Here is a 15118-nt window from a genome sequence, read left to right as displayed (position 1 = left end):
ATTTATTTAAGACTTAAAAAAACATAGACAAAGCTACACATAGAGATAGCAATACAAGAACATTTATGAGAGTTTCATCCTTTTTATCATATCTCACGAGAAAAGAAGAGGAGAAATGGGAAAGGAATAAAATCCTGGAATGTGAAATTTGGAAAAAAGGTCAGAATTTCTCTAGTCCACTGATGCCATTTTACAGACAAGTAATTAATCAATGAATATACATCTAACTATACTATAATAGCACCAGATGCGTGGATCTCTACCATTATAATTCATGTTCATTGCAATGGATATGCTAGCCTTTTATATAATTGAAGCAAAAAATTCCAGGTTTCAACCAAAGATATCATCACATTTTTTTGTACATGAAGAATATAGAATGTACTATGTATTGACATAATGTCTTTAACAAAGTGTTTGTTTAATTAATATGTATTATATATGAATTGTATATAAATATATATGATTATATAATCAACAGAAATATAAAACCACATTTATATATATATATACACACACATATATATATGTACACACACAATTATATGTACACACACATTATACAGTAATACTCAAACAAGGCTGTTAATATTCTTTGACTGAAACAAACACAAAAGCTATCTTAACCAATCATTAACCGAATAATACTAACACAAAGATTAAGTCTCTTTGCCACTTTTCAACATTAGTTGTTTTTTTTTCCAAATTTACTAAAGACTAATTCTAAAGTTTAAAAGGAAAAGCAGAAGAACCATAATAGCTAACACAATATTAATGGAGAAAAAACAAAATCAGGAGACTGACATAACAGAGCTTCAAGGCTTACTATAAAGTGGTAGTGATCAAGAAAGGGCAGTATTAGCAAAAGAATAGACAACCAAAGGAACAAAATAGAGAGTCCAGAAATAGACCCAGCTAAATATAGATAGCTGATCTTTGACAAAGGAGAAAGGAGAGTCTTTTCAAGAAATGGTGCCGGAACAACTGGATATCCACATGCAAAAAAACAAAAAACAAACAAACAAAAAACTTAAAACTTTTACAAAATGAACTCTCAAAATGTACTAGAGGTGTAAATGTAAAATGCACAACGATGAGTCTCCTAGAGGATAACATAAAATATAGGTGATTTGGGGTTTAGTGGCAACTTTTTAGATTTAGTACCAAAGCACTATTGAAGAAAGAAAAATTGATTCATTAATATTAATTCATTAATACTCATTAATATTAAAAACTACTGCTGTGCAGGGGCGCCTGGGTGGCTCAGTCGTTAAGCGTCTGCCTTCCGCTCAGGTCATGATCCCAGGACCCTGGGATCGAGCCCCGCATCGGGCTCCCTGCTCCGCAGGAAGCCTGCTTCTCCCTCTCCCACTCCCCCTGCTTGTGTTCCCTCTCTCACTGTGTCTCTCTCTGTCAAATAAATAAATAAAATCTTTAAAAAAAAAAAAAAACTACTGCTGTGCAAAAGATATTATTTAGAGAATGAAAAGACAAGCCACAGATTTGGAGAAAATATTTGCAAATACGTATCTGTTACAGGACTGGAATCTAAAATATGCAAGCAGTACTTAAAACTCAAAAACAATGAAACAACCTGATTAAAAAGTGGGCAAAAGTGAACAGATATCTCACCAAAGAAGATATGCAGGTGGAAAATAATGCTAATCATCACATCATTAGGGTACAAAATAACAATGAGATACCACTACAAACTTACTTAGAATGTCTAAAATCTAATACCGCATACTGGTGAGGATATGGGTGGGAATACAAAATGCTACAGCCACTTTGGAAGATAGTTTGGTAGTTTCTTACAAAGCTAAACATATATTTACCATATGATCCAGCAGTCACACTCCTTGGTATTTACCCAAGTGAATTTAAAAGATGTCCACAAGAATCCTGCACATGAGTGTTTAGAGAAGCTTTATTCATAGCTTCTCTATGTAAGCAACCAAGCAACCAAGATGTCCATCAGCAGGTGAATTAGTAAACAAATGGGGTACATTCATTTAATGAAAAATTATTCAGCACTAAAAAGAAATGAATTATCAAGACATTAAAAGGTGGAACCTTAAATGCATATTGCTAAATGAAAGAATTCCATCTGAGAAGGCTGCACATTGTGATTTGAACTATTGACATTCTGGAAAAGGCAAAACTATGGAGACTGTAAAAAAGATCAGTGATTGCTAATAGTTCAAGGGAAGGAAGAAGCAAAGGGGGTTTTTTAGACAGAAATCATTCTGCATGATACTCAAATTGGTGGACACATTACACTATATATTTGCCCAAACTCTTAGAATGTACAACACACAGTGAACTCTAATAAAAACTATGGACACTAGTTAATAATAATGTATCAATACTGGCTTCTCTATTGTAACAAATATTTCACACAAAAGCAAGATGTTAATAATAGAGGAAACTGAGGGGTTTGGAGTGATGTGGGGGTTATTTATGAAGTCTCTGTACTTTTCACTCAGTTGTTCTGTAAACTTAAAGTGCTCTAGAAATAGTTTATTAACTAAGGAAACAAAAAAATTAGCAATATGACACATTTTAATTATTTTAAAGAAAAAACCATTTTAATTTTAAATTAGTTACTAAACTTCTTTATTATCATTAAAATTTAAACAAAAAATTAACACTATGAAAACCTTTTTAGATCACAAAAATTGTTCCCCAAACCTCTTAAAAACCATAGTTAATAAAGTATTTTGGAAGAATTTGGAAACACACACATGAGCTAAGTATGATAACATTAAAGAGTTACATAATTGGGGAATTTTTTCAACTTTATTTATTTATTTATTTTTTATTATGTTATGTTAGTCACCATACAGTACATCATTAGCTTTTGATGTAGTGTTCCATAAACTTTATTTAGATAGAAATGATTAAATACGTTCTGAAAATCAGGATAGTTTGAAAGGATTAGTATATTTTTAAAAAATTTTTTGAGTATAGTCAACACACAGTGTTACATTAGTTCCAGGTGTCCAACACAATGATTCAACATCTTTATATCTTATGCTGTGCTCACCACCAGTGTAGTTACCTTCTGTCACCATACAACGCTATTACAGTATCATTGACTATATCCCCCATGCTGTGCCTTTTATTCCTGTGACTTATTCATTCCATAACTGGAAGCCTGTATCTCCCACTCCCCCTTACTCATTTTGTCCATCTCCCCACCCACCTCCCCTCTGACAAACATCAGTTCATTCTCTGTATTTATAGATCTGATTCTGCTTTTTGTTTGTTTTGTAGATTCCACGTGTGAGTGAAATCATATAGTATTTGTCTTTCTCAGTCTCATGTATTTTACTTAGCATAATATTCTCTAGGTCCGTCCATATTGTTAGAAATGGCAAGATCTCATCATTTTTATGGCTGCATAATATTCCATTGTGTGTGTGCGTGCATGTGTGCGTGTATAACATCTCCGTTATCCATTCATGGACACTTAGGTTACTTAGGTTGCTTCTATATCTTGGTTATTGTAAAAAAAAAAAAATGCTGCAAAAAATATAAGGGTGCATGTATCTTCCTGAATTAGTGTTTTGTGTTCTTTGGATGAATACTTAGTAGTGGCATTATTAGGTCATACAGTATTTCTATTTTTAATTTTTTGAGGAATCTCCATACTGTTTCACAATGTCTGCAACAGTTTGCATTTCCACCAACAGTGCACAATGCTTCCTTCTTCTCCACATCCTCCCCAACACTTGTTATTTCTTGTCTTTTTTACTTTAGCCATTCTGACAGGTATAAGGTGATATATCATTGTGGTTTTGACTGGCATTTCCCTGATAATTAATGATGTTGAGCATCTTTTCATGTGTCTATTGGCCATCTGTGTGTCTTTTTTGGAAAAATATCTATTCAGGGATTAGTATAATTCATCATGCATAATCAGTGTTAGAAACTGAAAACTCACCATGCCTCCAAAGACCTAACTAAAATGAGGTATTTTCGTTGTGTTCTTTTCCTCAACTGAAAAATATTTTAATAAACAGCACATATTTAGAGAATGACTACTTTTAGTTAAGTTTAATTAATTAATTAATAAAAAATAAGTTTTGAAATCCAAGATGTTAATTTTCCCTAGTTTCCTTCTTTGAATTCTGGGTGTAGCCAGGTTCCACCTTCAATATTGTGATGGTATGAATGTTTGTTGACCAGAGGATTGCTGCAACATGGTTTTATTTCTTTATAGACCAATATGTAGTACAATTATATTGCCTTTAGAGTAGAAAATAAACAATGTATGTCTAGTTCATTGCTTTTACTATTTGAAAATATAGCTCGATTGCCTTCAAACTCATTAATTTTCTCTGCCTCTTCAAATGAAATGGTGTCTCATATAACACCTGAACAAGAGTGAATTATTTTACTTTAGAAGATGAGGAAAAATAGTTATGCCCTATTGAACTTTTAATATAAAGCAACTGCTCCTTGAAATGCTTAATGATTACAGAAAAGACCTATAGGGAGATTCCAGACTCGATCTCTTAGAAGAATAAATAAAACAGACAGGTAATTAAAAGCAAATTCAGTTCTTGGTTTCACTGCTCAGTGTATATGCTCACTAAGCGTTAGCAGATCAGGAGTAGGACTGCAGAATACTAAGCTGGAGAGAGCCTCTGTCTGGTAGAAGACATCTTTACTATTTTTCACTGAAAATCTCAGCTATCAAAAATCTTCAACCTTTACCAACAATCCAGTACAAAGCAGATCTACTCACCAAATAAATTTTATGATAGAAATGAGTTAAAATGATATGAAATTTGTGTGACAGTGTGTGTGTGTGTTAAATTGCTTCTTATTTAGAAGAAGTAAGCTTCATATATATGTATATGAACATGTCAAATTTCCTGAGGGCAAATATTTGAAGATTAGCTCTCTTTTCTCTTATTATTTCCGCAAATATTTAATAATTCTCAGTGCCTAGCCACGTTTCAGATATACTATCTATAGAACCAGTTGAACCTCCAAACTTTTTTTTTCCTTTTATTATACTGTTTATAATCCTGTTCTGCTCAAAGGCACACCTCCCATCTTTGTTTCACCCACGATAAACATCTCTAGGGGTACAATGAAAGGAATTTTGACTTTAATTTTCATTTGATTGAATCAGATGGTTTTGGAAATGCTTCCTATGGTTTTGTAGTTTCTGTATTGCCCCATTCAATTAGTACCACTTACATACTAGTCTAATTTAATGCCCATTTCCCACCCACAACACTGAAAGTTGTGCTGTGTGTAATTTTGACACCCAAACCTATTTGCTGTGACTAGAATCTCTTACATGGCATCAGTGGGATCTTACTGAGTGCACTGTGGTTAACTGGCATTCGGAGCACAAAGTACTTATGCTACAGCCATTGTTTTTCAAACTTCTCTAGTATCAGAACTCTGGATGACTTATTGCCTGATATTTGCCTCATTTCTTAGTTTTATTTAGTCTTATATTGGTAGGATCAATTGGTTATAAGGAGAATTACTGGATTGGTTTTCCAAGAAAGCTATTTAAGGAAAGATGATTTTCTGAAAATCATCATCTTTCTGAAATCTTATTTCAGAAAGTTTTATTTCTGTTTTTGTTGGAAACATAGAGATGATGACTGAAGCCACACAGGAAAACACATTGGACATAAGGTGAGCCTGACAATAGGATGATGCAGTTAAAATGATGCTTGTGAGAGAGGAAATTGGGATGTTGATGCCATAGACCTTCTACAACAGTTATGATGGACTCCCTACTTTGGAATTCCTTTACATGAGACAACAACCTCTATCTTTCAGTGTTATTTAAATAATTTATTCTAGGAGAGAAATATAATTCCCAATGCATGCAACTGTTTTGTGCTCCTCTTAGCCTATTGAGTGTAATCCTACTGGCTAGAAATGCCTGAAAGCATTCACCTGGCTTGCAGTGAGCTTCCCACAGACATCTCCTCTTTCCAAACCAGTGTTAAAACTGAACCCACCCTTGTGGTTCTTCCTATGCTTGCAAGATGCCCTTCAGCAACAACCATCAGGAAACTTTGAAAAAATAAATGTTTATTGCTTACAAGACCTGCAAATGACACAATACCCCTGGGGCCCTCTGGTAGAGCAAGAGAGGAGAGAGAGAGAGAAAGCTCATGCACTGGGGATTCTGCTTTTATTGGGGTCAAGAGTGGGAGCCTCAGGTTTCACAGGCTCACTCTTTAACGTGAATTTAAAATATAACAGCAGGAATTTAAAGTGAGGGAAACAGAAAAGACACGGAGGTGAGTAACTGAAATCAAATCTTCTAAAACACAGGAGGCTCAGACAGGTGGGGAGTGGTCTGGCTCTTTATCTAATCCTGTGACTGGTAAGGTGTTTATTCAACGTAGCTGGCTTTGAAGTGGGTGCCTCTTTCAAATGGATACTAGCAATCAAAGCTTAGTCAGGCACCTGCATTACCAAAAAGAAAAAAAAAAGTCTGTAAGGTTCACACTACAACAGCATTACCTCAGTTCAAAAAATCCAAATCAGATCATGTATATAAATTCTTAAATAGCCGGCACATACTGGGCAATGTACAGTTAATTAGCAAAAGTGGAGGCTGATACAATTGGACATGAGAATTGTTTTCAGGTCATTCTCAGGATTTGAACCTCCATTATTCTCAGTAGAATCAAGAGTCATAAAATTTTTCCAACGCTGCTGTACAGACTGGAAAACAAGCAAAACATTTACAAGCAATAGATGCAACTCAAATCCTGCAGAGAGCATATATTCAAAGAATATGTATCAGGAGAACTTATATTTAAATTTTAAACCCTTAAAAATTATAAACAATAAAAAAAATTGAGAATTGCTTCAGTTTGCCATAAAACCACTTCAGTTTGTAAATCTCAAAAACAAAAATGCTGTACCTTTATCAAAACCAGTATAAAAAGCTGAAGTTCAAAAATAGATCTGGAAGTCCCTGATGCCCCGGCTCTCTTTGTCTTATTTATCTTTGATGCAGCTTGAAGATCAGCAGAATTAATAATGGTAAAATATATTTGATGACACTCAATGAAAGTTAATTTTCTTAGGGAAAATAACAAATGACTTCCACATATAGGGAGAAAAAATGGTAGTGGTGATGGTGGTAAAGAATCCACAAAATTCAGGGGTGTCAAGGTGGCTGCATGGGTTGGGCCTCTGACTTGCGCTCAGTTCATGATCTTGGGGTCCTGGGAATGAGCCCTGCATCAGGTTCTGTGCTCAGTGGGGCATCTGCTTGTCCATCACCTTCTCCCTCTGGCCCTCTCCCCACTTGTGCTCTCTCTATATATATCTCTTAAATAAATAAATAAATAAAATTTTTAAAAAAAGAATCCACAAAAATCATAGATAGAAATATTCTAATTTGTCCAGCAAAATACAGTTATACAATTCACTAATTCATAAAAACAAAATCATAAAGTCTTTACTGTTTTCTTAGTTTTTGCTTTTGATAAAAAGTGTGACTAATTATTTAACAAGAGTGAATATCACTCTGTAATTTTAAAGTGTGAAATGAAGTTTGGAAATAAATAGCTTGCAAGCAGGCCAGTTGAGGACCCAGCAGGGGTCCCACAGGACTAGCTAAGAGGGTTTTTAGCTTTAAGTAGGATGGAAATCAAATGTGAGCCAGCAGGAAGTGAAAGCAGAGTTTACTGAAGATACATATCTTCAATATATATATATAGAGAGAGAGAGAGAGAGATAGATATAGATATATATATATAGAGAGAGAGAGAGAGAGATGGACGGAGCATCCAGGAGACTTGGAAAGGAAAAGAGCATGAGTCTCCTCTTTGCTTGGAGTCTTGGGTTTTTATTGGTGATTGTGGTCTGGTGCACGTGTCCTCTTAGTCATACAGGGAACTGTTTAGAATAAGGACAGTGTCCAGGTGTCCCTTGTAAGTCACTCATTCCCTGAAGCCAGGGGTCTTGGTGTCAAGGTGTTTGCAGTCAGTGGTTTTGGAGAACGAGGACCCTGCCCAGTCATGCCTTAGATGTTATTTATAGTGCTGGAAGACTCCAAAGATATCATTATCTCTTTGTCCCTTACAAGGAGGATATATGCTATTTGTATTACAAGGCATGTGTAGAGTGGGGTGGGGGGGGGCAGATCCTAGCAAGAATAGGAACTGGATAAGAAGAAAAAGAAGAAAAAAACAACTTTTTCTTTCATGGGGTCCCTTCAGTTTCCCTGTGTCATAATTATGTCAGCTATGATTGAATAATTGCCCTAATTCTCTACACATTTCTATATTCATCGCTTTTAAAAAATATCTTTCCAGGGGCGCCTGGGTGGCTCAGTCAGTTAAGCATCTGACTTGCTTTCATCTCAGGTCATGATCTCAGGATTGTAAGATTGAGCCCCACATCAGGCTCTGGGCTCAGCTCTCTCTCTCTATCTCTCTCTCTTAAATAAATAAATATCTTTCCAGATCACTCCATCAAAAGGCAGAGTCTATATATTCACTCCTTGAATCTGATGTAGCCAGATGACTTATTTTATCAGTGGAATTTCTGAACCTAAGCCTTAACAGGATTTTATACATTTTCTCCTAGACCTTTGTCTTATCCATGAAAGCAAGCCAGGACTATCTTGTTGGAGGAAAAATACATGGAAGAGAGCTGAGGTACCCCAGCCAAGAACCATATGACTCCCAGATGCAAAGCCACCTAGCTTCAGTAGCAGCCATTTAAGGGAGACCAGCAGATACAAGAACCCCTCTATCTTGGCCTATTTTTTAACATATCAGAAACAGTGATTTATTGTTTAAAATACTCAGTTTTGGGGTGCTTTTTCACAAAGCAATAATATGGCAATAAATTACTAGTACAATAGCCTAAAATGGTTACATCATTCTGAGACACTAAGAAAATGTTGTAATTGTACTATAGCAAGCTGAATTATAATACTTTATTCAAAATAGAAAATAGAAAGTAGAGAGAAAGTAAGTTTGGCAAGCATGTAGATTTAGTTACAAATTTCATCATTACTATCTATGTAAAAATAGGGGCGCTTGAGTGGCTTAGTAGGTTAAGCACCCCGCTCTTGGTTTTGGCTCAGGTCATGATTTCAGGATCATGAGATTGATCTGTCAGGCTCCTAGCTCAGCCCCGGGGACTCTGCTTGGGATTCTTTCCCTCTCCTCTACATGTGCCCCTCCCCCGACTTGTATGTACGTGCATGCGCGCTCTAGATAGATAGATAGATAATAAATAAATAAATAAATAAATAAATAAATAAATAAATAAATAATAAAATCTTTACTATCTATCTAAAAATAGAAAATCAATTAGCTTTTTTGGGCATTACTTTCCTCATCTGTAAACTGGCCTAATAATAGTATCTACCCCTTTGGTGTTAGCAAATAGGCCTTCCTGTTAAAAGCAAACAATCAAAACTAAATATTATAAATCATTTTTAATGCTTTAGCCATTGACCCACATGAAGAGTTAACACATATGCTAGGCATCTAGCACTCTTACTAAATGTTACAAAAAAATCATTTTAATACGATTTAAATGTCATCATCAGCATTAGTTAATAAATGCTACCAAAAGTTCTCAAGCAAAGAAAATGGAAATTATTTTAATAATCCTTTAAAAAAGGAAGAGTTTAAATACTGGATTCACGTTTTGTTATTTAAATTTAATACAAAAAGATGTATTGATGGATCACATACAGTATTTTTAAACATAGATCAAATGAATTCAAACTCTTAAAAGACATGTTAATACATAAAATATCTGGTAACTTTTTGAAAAACATATTAAATTCTATTCACACAAATAATTTTGCAAGCAAGACGTCATTGACTAAAACCAATTACATTAAAAAGATTCCTAAGTAAAAAATAATGTTAAGAAAATTTTTATATTAAAGGATATTTTTTCAAAAGCAATTATTACTTTGGAACATGTAAATGTTTAATTGTCCAAGACAATTAAATGAAGTATGAGTGACTTTTCAACAAATATTAAGCATGGCATCTCATGATCTGTAAAAGATAATATTGATAAATTGCACTTCATCAAAATTTAAAATGCATGCTCTATGAAAGACCCTGTTGAGAGGATGGGAAAACAAGCTACAACTGGGAAAAAATATTTGCAAACCACATACTGGACAGGGGATAAGCATCTTAAATATTTGAAGAACTCTTGAAACTTAGAAAAAATAAGGAATTCAATTAGAAAATGGACAAATACCATAAGCAGATATTTCACCAAACATGACATACTGATGGCAAGTAAGCATATGAATATGTTCAATACCATTAAGCAGTAAGGAAATGAAAATTTAAATCATGGCATATTAGAAAGATTAAGTTAATAAGATATGATAATACTGAATGTTGGCCAGGTGAAGGATATACTGAATTTCTCATAAATTGCTGATAAGACTGTACAATGTTATAACACTCAGGAAAAAAGTTTGGCAGTATCTTATAAAACTAAAATACACTTACTATATGACCTAACAGCCCCACTCCTGGAATTTATCTCAGGGAGATGAAACTTTATGTTCACACACAAAAAAATTGTACATGGATGTTCACGGAAGGTTTATTTGTAATAGCCAAAAATTGTAAATAGCCCTGTTGTTGTTCAGCTAGTAAATGGTTTAACAAACTGTGGTGTATCTATGCCATGAAATATTACAAGGAATGAACTACTGACCCATGTAACTACCTCCATGGATCTCAAGGTGCTGAGTGGAAATGTCAATCTCAAAAGGCTACATACTATACATTCCATTTATGTAAGATTTTTGAACCAACATGGGGATGGAGAACAGACTGGCTGTTCATGTAAACAGTCGGAGTTTAGCAACAGTGGGGTTGGTAGAGTTACAAAGGGGTAGTATAAAGGAGTTTCTTTGAGATGATGAAAGAGTTCTGTTTCTTGGTTGTGGTGGTGGTAAAACAAATCTATATGTGGTAAAGTTTCATTGAATTACACACACACAGACACAAATGAGTGCATGTAAAAATTGTTGACGTATGAATAAAATCTGTAGTCTAACAGTATTATATCACTATCAATTTCCTGATTTTCCTTTTGTGTTACAATTATATGAGATGTGACTATGGTAGGAAGTAGGGACATAGGCAAACTGGACTCTCTGTACTATCTTGGAAAATTCCTGTGTATTTATGATCATTTAAAAATTAAAAATACCCTCTAGTATCTTAGATTTTTGTTTTTTAATAAACCAGAATTTGATACTTCATATTAGTTCATCACAAGTCAATGGAGTTTCCTCAGATGTTACCCTCCAATTCTAATGTTCCAGATACCCACATTAGTAACTAACCAAGGATGTCTTATCCACGGACTTTTGTGTCCCTGTAGCATTGCATATTCTATATCCTTCTCTTTCCATATCCACAGGTGGCTAACTCTTAAAGTACAGACAAATATAATCTATTCTGGAAAGTTCTCTTAGTCTTACCGTAAATGGTATTGTATTCTAAATCTACATAAATACTTCTCCCCACATCTGTACAAATACCTGTGTATGAATTTCTACTATGAAACTTGTTTTGTTATTACAGAGTATATGTTCCTGTAAGGATTGGGGTACAATATATGAGTGAGAACTGCTATTGATATTTCCATCTTCTCAAATGATACACAGAATATAGTGGTCCATATATATAGGTTGATAATGACAGATTAAATGAAGAACAAACAAAATAGTTTGGAGGGACACTATGATCTAGAAGTTGACTGTTTAATTATCTGGTTTAAAAGGTTTAATTTTTCAAATGGATCTGGAATGTTTTTAACATAATATTGACTTTTAGATCTTTATTGTTGTTACCTACTGTGAGATCTTGCAGACACTGATTTATTTGGTGAATCAAATTATTAAATATTGACTCTTAGGAAATATTTTTATGAATATTTTAAACATAATTCTTACACCACATACATCATTTGACTTTTACAGTTCCTTCAATTATGGATAAAAATAAATGTTCTATGAAATTGTTTTGGGGCACTTCTAAATCTGAGAACACTTATTTTACTTTCTAGTGAAAATATATCTCAAGAGTTTAATTCTGAAGATCATGCTTGTGATATATCGTCTATTACAATATACACATTTATTTTCTGGTTTTGTGCATTTCCAATGCTTACTTTGCAACAGTGCATCTTCATCTTAACTTTCAACTCAAAAACACAACTTGCTTCTATTTACTGTGAATTTTATCTATGTCTATCTACTGGGAATTTTAAATTTAAATTTGTGCACTATAAATGGAAAATTCAGTTAGAAGCTTTGTTTCTTATTCTTCATTCCAATATCTTCACTTGAAGTTAAAATAAGTAAATACTTTGTTTTCTGGAAATGTTTATATAGCAAGATGTTCTTTTTCTATCACTTGTCGAAATTTCACATTCCAGTAGTTTAATAGAACAGCTAATTTGTTTCTAATTATGCAAATTCCTTTTTACATACTGTAGTTTTGATGTACAGGTACAGCAATTGTAACACATGAGTTGTTTTTTTTTTTTTAACTGAACAGATGCTAAGATTACAGAACGTTCCAATAGTAAAATATTTGGGGAAAACATGGACTATGCAAATAGAGTCTACAACAAAGACTGTTGAAAGCTGGTAAGCCTATGCATACCAAAATGTCTAAACATATAAGAAGATAAAGGTTGGTCTATTCCCAGATATCCTTGTATATATGAATTGTAAGGGAAAATCTTTATATACACATAAATGTAAGTGAATAATAAGTAAACAAATATAGCAACTATTCTATAAGGATTTGGGAATGACAGAAGCTGTTAAGGGAATTGAGTTTTAAGAAAGTGAAAGGAAACATTTATGTATCTACTTGCTGATAGGAACAGCTTTTATTTATTTTTTAAAATTTTTCCCATGTTCAGATGGCGATGCCATTTGGATATTGTGAATACTTGGTGGATAATAAAAAAAAGTAACAGTAAAGTTTAATTCAGGACCATACTGCAACTAAATAAAGAAATGATCTCTGCTCTCAGTACTCACTGCTCACGTATGTGCAGGAGATGGACTTAGGGTCTGCCTTCCTTCATTACATTTTGGAGACCATGTTATCGAACCAGACTTCACCACCACCTGGAAATCCTTTTAAGTCCCCTACTGAGGTTTCTATTCCCCACACTAACTCTTTCGCTCCTTTCCCAATCCCGTTAAATGCAGTTCAATCCTCTCACTCTCAGATAACTTTCCTTCTCATTTCAGAGAGAAAATAAAATACATTCATTAGATAGGAACTGGATCAACTCCCTCAAAAAGGCAAAAAGAAAGAAAGAAAGAAAGAAAGAGAAAGAAAGAAAGAAGGGAAGAAAGAAAGAAAAAAGAAAGAAAGAAAAGAAAGAAAGAAAGAAAGAAAGAGAAAGAAAGAAAGAGAAAAGAAAAGAAAGGACAACAAAAGAAAGAAAAGGAAAAAATACATACATGGATAAGAGTTTCTCCTGCAACTAAAATCTGATTTCTTATCTCTGCCCTGATTCAATGATCTTGTCTTCCCAGGGTTTCTTTAATAGCATACTCTTATCTTTATTCTCTTCCTCTCTTCTGGATCTTTTTATAAAATATTTGAAAAAATTCAGTTGTTTCATCGATGAAAAAGGTAAATAACTATCCCTCCCTATATAACTACCTATCGTCCAGGTCTATCTGATAAGCTGTCAAACCCCCTCCTTCATTTTAGAGCCACTTTGCTGCATGGTACAGTTTACCACAACTGTCATGTGCACTACTTTTCCTTTGCTTTAGGTGAAAACACACACACACACACACACACACACACACACACACACCACATGCAGACACACACACCACCTACTTTTCTTCTTATATCTCTGACCACTCTTGCAGAAACATTTCTTTAAAACCCTTTTTCCTGGGGCACCTGGGTGGTGCAGTCAGTTAAGCTTGGGACTCTTAGTTTTGGATCAGGTCGTGATCTCAGGGTGGTGAGATCGAGCCCTGTATGGGACTCCACCCTCAGCGCAGTCCAATTAAGACTCTCTCTCCCTCTTCCTCTGCCCCTCCTCCTTCCCCCCCCTCTAAAATAAATAAATAAATTTTAAAAAACAACAACAACAACTTCTTCCTTCCCAAACTCTGGTTTGTGTGTGTGTATTTTTTAAGATTTTATTATTTATTTATTTATTTGTCAGAGAGAGAGCTGAGCAGGGAGCCTGATGGGGGACTAGATCCCAGGACTCCAAGATCATGACCTGAGCTGAAGGCAGATGCTTAACCAACTGAGCCACCCAGGTGTCCCTCCTTCCCAAACTTTGATTTGTTTTTCTGAAATGTCTCTTCTAAGAACTCATCTTAATACTACGAATTTTTCCTGGGCTGTCACATTGATTTTCATGGCTTTGGTTTTCATCCATTTGTAACTTCTCCAAAATGTACCTTTGCATCACAGCTTCTCCAAGATTTGGGAATAGAATTTTCAACAATGCATTACACACAACTCTGTGGATATTAGGAAAGAACCTCAAACTCATCATGTTCACAGCTGAAATCTGGGGTTTCTCTCCCCGGAGCCATTCTCCTATGCCCCTGGCTTATTGCCAGATACCTGTCAAAACTGAAGTGCCTAAATTAGAGACGGGACATTATCTAGAATCTTGTAAAAAAAATCTGCCTTGATATTACCACTGATAGGGTATTTTACAATTATTTAAAGTAACTTATTTAGAAACAAATACAATTTTTGATCAACTTAATGTTCAGTCTTTTCTAGTATTCTTCTATGAATTTAAATTTATTCCTTCAATTATTATTATTTTTTCAATTATCTCATTTTGGTTAAAATGAAAGAAACTTTCATTAGATCTGTTGTGAAAAAATATCATAATTTTTTCCTGCTTTAGTAGAGCTCATCTTTGGTCAGCCTGTCTTTCTCTTTTAAATCTTATACCAAGAAATGAATACTTCAAATAGTTTTCTTAAGAAACTTAAAAAAATAGATTAATTTATGTTTATAATACCATTCATTATGGATATGCCAGCAAATATATTTTTAATTCTGATCATACATTATTGATACATGTGAAACCT

Source organism: Phoca vitulina, unplaced genomic scaffold, assembly GCF_004348235.1.
Source record: "Phoca vitulina isolate PV1807 unplaced genomic scaffold, GSC_HSeal_1.0 scaffold9, whole genome shotgun sequence".
Lineage (NCBI taxonomy): Eukaryota > Metazoa > Chordata > Mammalia > Carnivora > Phocidae > Phoca > Phoca vitulina.
This window is presented reverse-complemented; position numbering follows the sequence as displayed.